Below are 11,396 nucleotides of genomic sequence, written 5' to 3'. Positions count from 1 at the left end.
GTCACCATTTATCTCCTGCTAAGTGGTCTCCCTGCTCACACACTTAACACTTCCTCCCTTGCTTAAAGCTTGCTGATGATTTCCCATTGCTCTTAGAGTAAGATCTAAACTCCTAACCGTGGCCTGTGAGTGAGTGTCCTCTATGCCCTTGGACAGGGGCAGACTGTCGCTCTGCCCCATCTAGTCCTGGGTGTCTGTTATCATTACCACTTAACTCTCTTTTCCACCCCTCTCCACCATCCAAGTCTCTCATCTACCTGATATCTCAGGTGTTCTATGAGTGACAGTAACACTCTAGATTTGGATTTTTATAGGCTAGCTGTTCACTCCATATTGACTTTATATTGTACTCAGAACGTTCCAGGTTTTGTGAGCTTGAAGTTTATACAATTTGGGGACGCTTTTTAAGACAAGGAATGCAAAAATGTGAATACAAGATTGAATGTTTATTTAGGACTATTAATCACCACAAGTTACACATTTGAAAGAGGTAACAAATACCACAAACATTAAAAATAAAGAAAAAACTCAGTATTAATATTATCTTTATTAGCTCACCAACATACCCTAAAATCTTTTTTTCTTGCATACTCTTTGATTACCTCTTGAGGTGACAAAGATTTTGTAATAATTATTTTCTATAGAGAGATTGGAAAGAAAATTGTCTTTCCTCTAGTGTAGTTGTTTACAACTTATTTGAAATTATAAAGTATTAGAATAAACTAAAAGTTCTTTTTCAGCTTATTGATTCCATGTTGGTAATGTCTCCTTCATTACGTTTTCCACAATTTCCTTCTCAGGAGATGCTCCTTCCTCAGGGCAACTCCTGGAAGACTTTAGCCTTGACCTTGCTAGGCTTCTTCACCCCTGCCCTCCCCCTCCCCTCAACCCCACACCCACACCCACCTCCATCCCCCCCACCAGCTGAGGTTGCTGAAGCTTGTCCAACTCAGCCAAGTACTCGTCAACTTCAGTGTTCCCCTCCCCAGCTCTGATCCTTGGAGACAGAGAGAAGGTTCGGGTGCTCAGTGGTCCGTCAGGGGCTGCTTGTTGCCCAGACTCATTGGTGGGACTTCCCTGGTGGCACAGTGGTTAAGAATCTGCCTGCCAATGCACAGGACACACATTCGATCCCTGGCCCAGGATGATTCCACATGCCGCGAAGCAACTAAACCTGTGAGCCACAACTACTGCGCCCTCGTGCCACAACTACTGAAGCTCACGTGCCTAGAGCCCGTGCTCTGCAACAAGAGAAGCCACCGCAATGAGAAACCCAGACACTGCAGTGAAGAGTAGCCCCTGCTCGCTGCAACTAGAGAAAGCCCGTGCACAGCAACAAAGACCCAACGCAGCCAAAAATAAAGAGATAAAATAAATAATAATTTTAAAAAGCCCAGACATTCTTTACTTCTAAAAAAAAAAAAGACTCATTGGTGAAGGCAATGCTAGCAGTGTGCCTGTCCTGCCACAATGCCAGGACCACCTGCCGGGCACGGAGGGTGACCTCTGGCTGGGGCCAGCCTGCTGCCTCCTCCTCGCAACCCCCATGGAGGACACATTCAGCCTTGGAAGAACCCAGGAAAATGTGAGACCCTCCACCTTGGCTGCTTTAGCTTTGGGAGAAAACCCACCTCTCAAACTTCTTCATCTCAGGACATTAAAATCAAAACAAAACCACTCTTACACCTCAGTGAGGAAATTCTCTGTTCTCATGGCATGTCCTTGAGGCAGGTGTAAAAATAGTATCCATGTTTTATACATAAGGAAACCACGGATGGAAAGGGGGATGGTTTGCTGGGGGAAGTCATTTTATCAGCTCTGACTTCCCAAGCACTGCATCTTCACTAGACATTTTTTTTTTTTCTTCACTAGACATTTTAATGTCTTCTTTAAACTTTCTAAAATCCCTAAAATAGTCATGATAGCTGCATGTAATATATTGACTTGATACCGTGGAAATGGAATTACATTTTCACAGAATGTTGGTATGAATTTTTTGTCTTCATCAAAATGTATATTTAAATTACTGAAGAATAATACTACTACATAGTATGATAATGGAATAGTAACTCTGTCATTTGGGGTAAATTACTTAACTTCTGCACTTTATTTCTCTGTTCTTTAAAGCACAGGGAGAATCTACCTCACAGGTTGTTCCAAACATTAGAAAAACTTTCTATATATAAAATATATTTTGACCTGAGACACTTACAGGTCTTTCACAGATGGTAGTCGTTAATATCGTAATGTTTGCATCTTAATTGTATTTATTCATCCTTTGCTCTTTAAAAGTACTCTCTTAGTGGTTTATGTTGAATCTCCTTATTTCAGTGGTAAGCTCCTACAGTGTAAACATCGTGTTTTCTATCAATATCTTTGTGCTTCTCAAATAAGATGCATAATAACGCTTTGTGCTTATCATGCATTCACTAAACATTATCTGGAATGGGAAATTGTTTTATGTTCTGAAGGTAATGAGAACTCTGAACACATTTAACAGATAAAATCTCTGCTCTCATTTTTAGGAATGTTCTTGCCCTTATTGGTTGAACAATTAGGGGTCAGCAGGGGTTGACCAGATGGTAGTGTTTTTAGCATTTGCATTTGGTAGGGGGAAAAAACCCTGCGTGCACACATAGATAGTGTATGGTAAGCCAGCATATGTGAGCATAGCTCACAGGTTTTACACGAAAAAAAAAAAAAGAAAAGGCACTTTCCTGGTGGTCGGTCCAGTGGCTAAGGCACTGCGCTCCCAAAGCAGGGGGCCTGGGTTAGGGAACAAGATCCTACACGCTGCAACTAAGAGTCCGCATGCCTCCACTAAGAAGAGTTCGCATGCCACAACTACAGATCCCACATGCTGCAACGAAGCTCCAACGTGCTGCAACTAAGACCCGGTGCAGCCAAATAAATAAAATAAATAAATAAGATGAGATTTAGTAATCCTCTCTGTGAACACAAGAGACCAGACATTGAAGGGTAACAAAGCTATGACTATGCTCACCCTAGGATTTTGACAAGTCTGAGCGTATCTGGGCAAGTCTGGAGGACCAGGGATTGCAGAGTTAGACCAAGATTCTATTTGCATCAGTGGTTCTCAACATTGGCTGTACTTTAGAATCACCTGAGGTGCCTCTAAAACTCCCCAGAACAATTAACTCAGAATCTTTGAGAGTAGAACTCAGCCATCCATATTCTTTACATTTCTCCAGGGGTTCCTATAATATGCAGATGAGGTTGGGAAACACTGACATGTGAAAGACCTAGGAACATCCTAGGTAATGCTCCATTATTGCAGTTACACTAACCTTCAATCTGAGGGAAACTTTTTTTTTTTTTTTGCGGTATGCGGGCCTCTCACTGTTGTGGCCTCTCCTGTTGCGGAGCACAGGCTCTGGACGCGCAGGCTCAGCGGCCATGGCTCATGGGCCCAGCCACTCCGCGGCATGTGGGATCTTCCCGGACCGGGGCACGAACCCGTGTCCCCTGCATTGGCAGACGGACTCTCAACCACTGCACCACCAGGGAAGCCCTGGTTAGTGTTTTAAACAGCCTCTTCCTCTACGACTTTGTTATAATTCCCTGTGTTTGAGGGCAATCTGAGGAGCCCCGTGATTATCCATGTGTACTCACAAACGACCCCTCTCCTCTTTTTGGATGGTTCTGCAGAATCCTTGAGCAAAGCCTGAGTATTTTTACTTGATCCAGGGTGTGAATTCTTTCTCTGAGTCTCCTCCACCTCTGGAGCAATTAAATGCCAGAATCCTGGGCGAATATGCTCAGAAAATCCTAGATACATGTGAATTTGCCGCAGGTACACAATTTAGATTTTCTCTGTGATTCGTTTCAAAAAGTAGAGCTTTTAGGTAAGTAAATAAGATTTGGGGAGAATATTCAAAGTAGTTAATTTAATTTTTTTACGTTTCTTTTTAAGAGTGAGTAGTTAAAATGATACAACTAATTCTCATATACACCTTGTTAAAAACTCAAATGGTACAGAGGTATACTGAATCAATGTGTGGGGACGTCCCTCCATTTCCCCCAGTAATCTTTTTTCTCTAGTTGTAAGTGCTATCACATCACTCAAGACACTACACTAAACATTTACATACACAGGTAAATACAGAAACACTTGTTTATTTTAATATAATTGGATTATACTGATATTTTTTGCAGTTCTCCTGCCTTCTTAAAATATGTCTTAGAAAGCTCTCTTTATTAGGATATATAAACATATCTCATTCTTTTTAACTGTGGTGTATATTTCACAGTAAAACTACACTGTCATACATTCACTTGTTCCTCTATTGAGAGACATTTAGGATATTTCTAATTGTTTGCTACAATAAGCAATTTCGCAGTGACAGTTTTCTAAAAATACATATTTAACTTTGTGAATAAGCATGTCCTTAAGAGAGATCTTTCAGAGTGGAATTGTTGAATTAAGGGACAGGTGCATTTAAATATTGACAGAAGCTGATAGAATGGCTGTCTCCATTTACTTTCCCCCTAACATTGTGTGGAGTCATCAGTCTCACTGTCAGCTGAGTCTCCCTGTATGATGGGGCATCACCAGGATTTTGTGTGAGCAGACAAAGAGAGATTTTGGAAAATTTTCCAGAGTACATTGGACCCCTCAGCTATTGAAAGCAGTCCTTCAATTCCTGGGTTGTAGAGTTTGCTCCAGTAGGTGATGGAGGACAGGATTTGTACGCTTGTGGTTTCTGAAGTAAGCATTTCTTTTCATGTCTGTGAGGTTTCTTTCATAATGCTATGCTTTATTAATAAAACTTTCCAAGCACATTTCCTTCCCTCTGCAGCAGTTTGTGTTCTAAGTGTGGTTACAGCTGTCAGTAGGTCAGTTGTAATTATCTGATCTGGATTGCAACCCTGTCTCTCCTCCTAAACGACTCAGCGGGGAGAAGCCAAAACCATTTTTTAACCCTAAAAATCATTCCCTTTGGCTTTTCCAGAGCTTACATAGGAAGAGAGACCTACTAAACTCTTAGCTTCTCTCCAGTGAATAGCTTCATTTATTGTTCGGTGGTTAAGGAATAACACTGATAGCTGGTATTCTGTGCTGTAACCCCCTCTAATCACACTGTGCTCTCTTGTCCCTGCAATAGTCCCAGCTCTCAACTTTGCAGGACCCTCCAGGCCTATCTTGAGCCAGGGAATTAAAATGCCATAGTTGTCTTTTTTTTTTAGTTTATTTTATTGAGGTACAGTCGATTTACAATGTTGTGTTCATTTCTGCTGTACAGCGAAGAGATTCTGTTACACATAAATATACATTATTTTTCATATTCTTTTCCATTATGGTTTATCCCAGGATACTGAATATAGTTCCCTATAGGACCTTGTTGCTTATCCATTCTGTATATAAGAGTTTGCATCTGCTAACCCCGAAATCCCACTCCTTCCCTCCCCCACCTCCCTCCCCCTTGGCAACCACAAGTCGTTCTCTATGTCTGTGAGTCTGTTTCGTAGATAAGTTCATTTTTGTCATATTTTAGATTCCACATATAAGTGATATCATATGGTATTTGTCTTTCTCTGTCTGACTTACTTCACTTAGTATGATAATCTCTGGGCCCATCCATGTTGCTGCAAATGAAAATGCCATAGTTTTATGACACTTTATGGCTCCTATGACAATAAATTATCTGTAGTGGGGGAAAAAGCTGTGGAAAATTAATATGTGTTCTCCATATTACATGAAGTGGAGTGGTAATGGGTGGGGGGAGAAGAAGGCTGTAAAAATATTTGGATTTTAGATGTATTTTAGATCAGAAGTAGAAAGAAGAATGAAGCAGAAAGTATAACAACAATTTAAGAGGATTAACCAGAGGACATCATCTTGTTGAGCACTCGCTAGCTGCAGCATTTGCTTATTTCTAATCCCCATGACAACTCTATGAAGTAATGTCATTTCTTCGTCTGAAGATGTGGAGACTGAGGCTCAAAGTAGCTACATGACATGGCCAGAGGCTCATGAATAATAAGCAATTTTGCAGGATTTAAATCTATGTTCGCCTTGTTTCAGAATCTTTGCTGTTCTCACCATAGTACAGTTTGCTCCAGTCAAATGTGAATTTCAGTTAGAGTAAATAATTTTTTTTAGAATAAGTATGTCCCATATATTCCACAGGGTTATACTTATACTATAAAATTATTCATCATTTATCTGAAATTTAACTAGACAGACTGTATTTTTTTTGTTGTTGTTTGTTTGTTTTTTGTTTTTTCCGGTACGCGGGCCTCTCACTGTTGTGGCCTCTCCTGTTGCGGAGCACAGGCTCCGGACGCACAGGCCCAGCAGCCATGGCTCACGGGCCCAGCCGCTTCACGGCATGTGGGATCTTCCCGGACCGGGGCACGAACCCGCGTCCCCTGCTTGGGCAGGCGGACTCTCAACCACTGAGCCACCAGGGAAGCCCCAGACTGTATTTTTATTTATTAAATCTGGCAACAGAAGACTCCCTAACCTACTAGAGCCAAGAGCAGGGGTGGAGGAGAGGAAAAGGTGAAAATCTCTCTCCCTCTTACCATTGTTCGTTTCCTTGTTTCTGGGTTCTCTTTATAGCTCTTTCCCTGCTTCTCTCAAGGCAGCATGACCCACACCTGGTGATATTCTCACATATGCCCTAGATTTTGATAGTAGTTTCTAGAGAGAATGTGACTGTTTTTGATGACCTGTGTCCTAAATCAATGGGCCAATTTGGACACCAAGGTTAAAGATTGCCAATCTTGTTTTACATAATGCAAAGAAGATGTTCCTTAGTTTTAAAGTTGTCAGATGTTAGCTTGGAAGATACAAAAATTATTCTAAAGGAAGGATATGCAAGGTGGTGGGGAGGCAATCGTGCCCAACCGTGATTAGATATAGAATTTGTTCTGCCGGGGTTGTAAATCAGCCAAAACTTGCTACCTCATAACAAGCACTGTTTGGTTCTCTGCAGAATTCAAAGATAACCTCCTATTCTTGAGGATAAGATAAAGGCACTAATAGAGAAATATGTTTGGAGATGGTGCTTTTACAAAGTTTGAGAACATCTGTAAAGCAACTATACTCCAATAAAAATTAAGAAAAGAAAAAAAGGGCTTCCCTGGTGGCTCAGTGGTTGAGAGTCCGCCTGCCCATGCAGGGGACGCGGGTTCGTGCCCCGGTCCGGGAAGATCCCACATGCCGTGAAGCGGCTGGGCCCGTGAGCCATGGCCGCTGAGCCTGCGCGTCCGGAGCCTGTGCTCCGCAACGGGAGAGGCCACAACAGTGAGAGGCCCACGTACCACAAAAAAAAAAAAAAAGTTTGAGGACATCTGTGGACACCCAGCTGTATGCCACTGGCACACCATCAAGACTGGGACATTTTAAAATGGCGGCTCTGGATGTATAGAAGTGGTGATGCCACAGACTCACGGGGTCAGGCCAGGAATGTCATATGGGTGTCAAACAGAGCTGTTATGGAAGGTGTTCCTCTTTAGCATTCACCTCTGCATAAAAGAAACCTCTGTGATTGCCTGGCCAGGTTTACTTCTGGCTGCTCTTAGCCTGGTAGCACCCAAGGTCCAGGAGGGCCCAGGGACTCTGCATCTACTCGCTGTAACTCAGGGGTGATTGGGAGTGTTGCTGTAGCCTTGTCTAGCTTGGTGGAGTGGGGCACTGGGTGCCCAGACACCCTGCCAGTGCTGAGAATGTTCTTCAGCGTGGGATTTGTTAGAGTAAATGACTGGACACGGGCTCTAGGTTTTGAGTGACAATAGTTGCTTAAACAAGTCTTTCTATATAATGAGGAGTCCTATCCCAGTCTATTCCTGCCTCCTCAATTTCTTTTAGAATTTATGCTACATTCTAAAGGCATGTACTGTGCTGAGAAATGCTCTGAAAGGGGGTTCTATGAAGAACGTCATTCAGAAAGATGACAAAGATGACAAATACTGTACTGTAAACTCTTCATCTCGGAATTTGGAATAAATGAACCCACTATGGTAATCAGTATAACATAGTAGTATGCAAGTGACAATCTGAGGGGAAATCCAAAAAAATCAGTGAAAGGCTTTTTTCTCGAACTTTCCTTTTCACTTCTAATTCCTTACTTTCTCTGATTTATTTGATTAAATCCAACTTTTTTGTTACCATATTTGAACAGAGCTTAGTCTCATTCCTTCCAAGGTTCTAACATAGAGTGAAAAGTTGGTAGGTTCTGTAGATTGTTTTTAAGAGTACTTTCTTAAATTTAATTTTTTTTATGTTAAAGTATAGTTGATTTACAATGTTGTTTGTTTCAGGTGTACAGCAAAGTGATTCAGTTATACATATACATATATCCATTCTTTTCAGATTCTTTTCCCATATAGGTTATTAAAGATTATTGAGTAGAGTTTCCTGTGCTATACAGTAGGTCCTTGTTGATTATCTATTTTATATATAGTAGTGTGTGTATGTTAATCCCCAAACTCCTAATTTATCCCTCTCCTGCCTCCTTTCCCCTTTGGTAACCATAAATTTGTTATTGAAGTCTCTGAGTCTTTCTGTTTTGTAAATAACTTCATTTGTATCATTTTTTTAGATTCCACATATAAACGATATCATATGATATTTGTCTTTCTCTGTCTGACTTAATTTAGTATGATAATCTCTAGGTCAATCCATGTTGCTGCAAATGGGATATATCCAGAGAAAACCATAATTGGAAAAGATATTGATACATGCAACCCAATGTTCACTACAGTACTATTTACAATTACCAAGACATGGAAGCAACATGAATGTCCATCAACAGAGGAATGGATGAAGAACATGTGGTACATATATACAATGGAATATTACTTAGCCATAAAAATGAGAGTACTTTTATTTGTCTTTTGGAGAGAGAAATGGATGCAGCTTAGTGATGAACCCAAACCCTGGAATAACAGAGATTTGAATTATCATCCTAGGTTTACCCTTTACCACTGCAGGGCAGGAGGTAGAGCTCAACTGATTGCTATGTTTATTCAGAGCATAAAAGTGCCAACTGGGGATTTTTATGGAAGTTTCATCACATAGGCATGATTGAACATTAACTGAATTTCCAGCCTCTCTTCAGAGAACTGGGTGGGTGGGTGGAGGTGAAAGTTTCAAGCTTCTAATCATGGCTTGGTCTTTCTGATGACCAGTCCCATCCAGCAGCCCACCAAGAGTCACCTCATTAGAACAAAATACATTCCTGTTATCCAGGAAATTCCAAGGGATTTAGGAGCTTCGTGTCAGGATGCAGGGTCAAAGACCCATATTAGAATAAAAGATGCTCCTGGTGTATCTATTTAGGAAATTACAAGGGTTTTAGGAGCTCTGTGCCAGGAACTGGGAGCAGAGATGAATATATACATTTTCTATTATCTCACAGCAACAAAGGCTAAGCTATGAGAGTTGGTGCCAGGCTGCATCTGCCCAGAGGAAGGGGTGTCTTCTCCTAATTCACTCAGAGGTGCCTATGGGCTAGTGATAGTCCTAGAGAGGACAGAAGATTAACTTATTTGGGGCAGTAACTGTGCTGTGGTTCCAGAATTCTTTCCTCTCAGAAAAGTATTCTGGACAGTCTACCTCTAAGATAGGGCTTTTTAGGTCCCAACTTCTGTTAGAGATCTTCCTAAGTAGTAAACATTCATGGAGTATTTCCAGTCAACAGAAAGCTAGGAGATCAGAAGTTCTGTAAAATGAAAAAGGAATTATAATATCTGTCTTTTTACTTCCAGGATGCTTACCTAAATGTTTCTTATCATCATTTTTTTTTCAGCGAACATATAGGATTCTAATGTCGCTAAGCCTTTCCTAATTGTCTCCGAACTCTTTAAATTAAATATAACAAATGTTGCATATTTAAAATATGCTTATCAGCCTGTTCTTCAATTAAGTTTGTAATGATTTCATTCCCTTTGTTGCGGCAAGAATGGCCATGTTGTCACCCTAAAAATATGGGACCTGGAGTCAAACTACCCGGGTTTGAATCCCATCTTTGCCACTTACCATCTGTGGCAGGTTACATTTTCCCAGATGGACACACAGTCCTCCTGTTCCTCTTGCTCTTCTTCTTTTATTTTTTTTTCCCTTATAAATTTATTTATTTTTGGCTGTGTTGGGTCTTGTTGCTGCGCCCGGGCTTTCTCTAGTTGCGGAGAGCAGGGGCAACTCTTCATTGCGGTGCACAGGCTTCTCATTGCGGTGGCTTCTCTTGTTGCGGAGCACCGGCTCTAGGTGCACAGGCTTCAGTAGTTGTGGCACGCGGGCTCAGTAGTTGTGGCTCACGGACTCTAGAGCCCAGGCTCAGTAGTTGTAGCGCACGGGCTTAGTTGCTCCATGGCATGTGGGATCTTCCCAGACCAGGGCTCGAACCTGTGTCCCCTGCTTTGGCAGGTGGATTCTTAACCACTGCGCCACCAGGGAAGCCCCCTTATGCTCTTCTTATAAGGGGATATTGACTCCACTTTTATCAAGGTAGGGGGCAGATTTATCCACTTGAATCTGGACAGGTCTCTAATTGTCATAGAAGTAAAACTATGTGACTTTCAAGACTAGGTCTTAAAAGGCATATGTGGACCATTACACAGCAACACAAGGAACTAACAATTGATACATGCACAAGTGGATGGATCTGAAGGGCATTATGTGTAGTGAAAAAAAAGCCAATCTTAAAAGGTTATGTACTGTTCGATTCCATTTATGTAACATTCTTGAAATGATAAAGCTATAGTGTTGAAGAACAGGTGTGCTGTTGCCAAGGGACAGGTATCAGGGTGGGGAGGAGTGGGCGTGACTATAAAGAAATAGCACAAGGGAGTTCCTGGATGGAACAGTTTTGTATGTTGATTGTGGTGGCAATTACATGCATCTTAACGTGAAATCGAATTGCACAGAACACAGGCGCAGGCACACACATACACAAATAAGGGCATGTAATAACTGGTAAAATGGAGTAAGTTCACAGTCTAGTTAATTGTATGGTTAATTTCCTGGTTATGATATTGGCCTACAGTTACAGAAGATCACTACTGGGGGAAGCTGAGTGATGGGTTCATGGGACTCTATTACTATACTTGCAACTTCCTGTTAGTCTATAATTAACTCAATATAAAAAGTTTTTTTTTGTTTGTTATTTTAGGTCGTACAGGTTTCATTGGTCCTTTCAGGATGCTTGTTTTTGGAGCCCAGCTGTGATGCTATAGGTATGTCCAGGCTACATGGAGAGGTTATTGTGGGGTTCTGCATGACAGCCCCATCTGCGGTCCCAGTCAATAGACACATGAGTGGGGAAACAGCCACAGCTGCCATCTGACTGCAACGGCGTGTGAGACCCCAGGTGAGAATCTCTAAATAAGAACTGCCCAGCTGAGCCTAGTCAACCTCTAGCGAGGTA

General features: G+C 41.6%; 1 long non-coding RNA gene across 6 annotated transcripts in view; it reads left to right on the top strand.

Moving 5' to 3' along the window:
- Window positions 1-11,396, top strand: part of LOC137226275 (uncharacterized) — a 55,019-nt gene that overhangs the window by 36,142 nt on the left and 7,481 nt on the right. For 5 of the 6 annotated variants that reach the window (XR_010944276.1, XR_010944278.1, XR_010944275.1 and 2 more), the window contains one exon: window positions 11,142-11,339. This is a non-coding gene — a long non-coding RNA (uncharacterized lncRNA). Of the gene's footprint in view, window positions 1-8,643; window positions 8,806-11,141; window positions 11,340-11,396 lie in introns of all 6 variants that reach the window. The other variant, XR_010944277.1, reaches the window with a different exon arrangement.

The sequence above is a fragment of the Pseudorca crassidens genome, chromosome 6, assembly GCF_039906515.1.
Source record: "Pseudorca crassidens isolate mPseCra1 chromosome 6, mPseCra1.hap1, whole genome shotgun sequence".
NCBI lineage: Eukaryota > Metazoa > Chordata > Mammalia > Artiodactyla > Delphinidae > Pseudorca > Pseudorca crassidens.
This window is presented reverse-complemented; position numbering and strand designations above follow the sequence as displayed.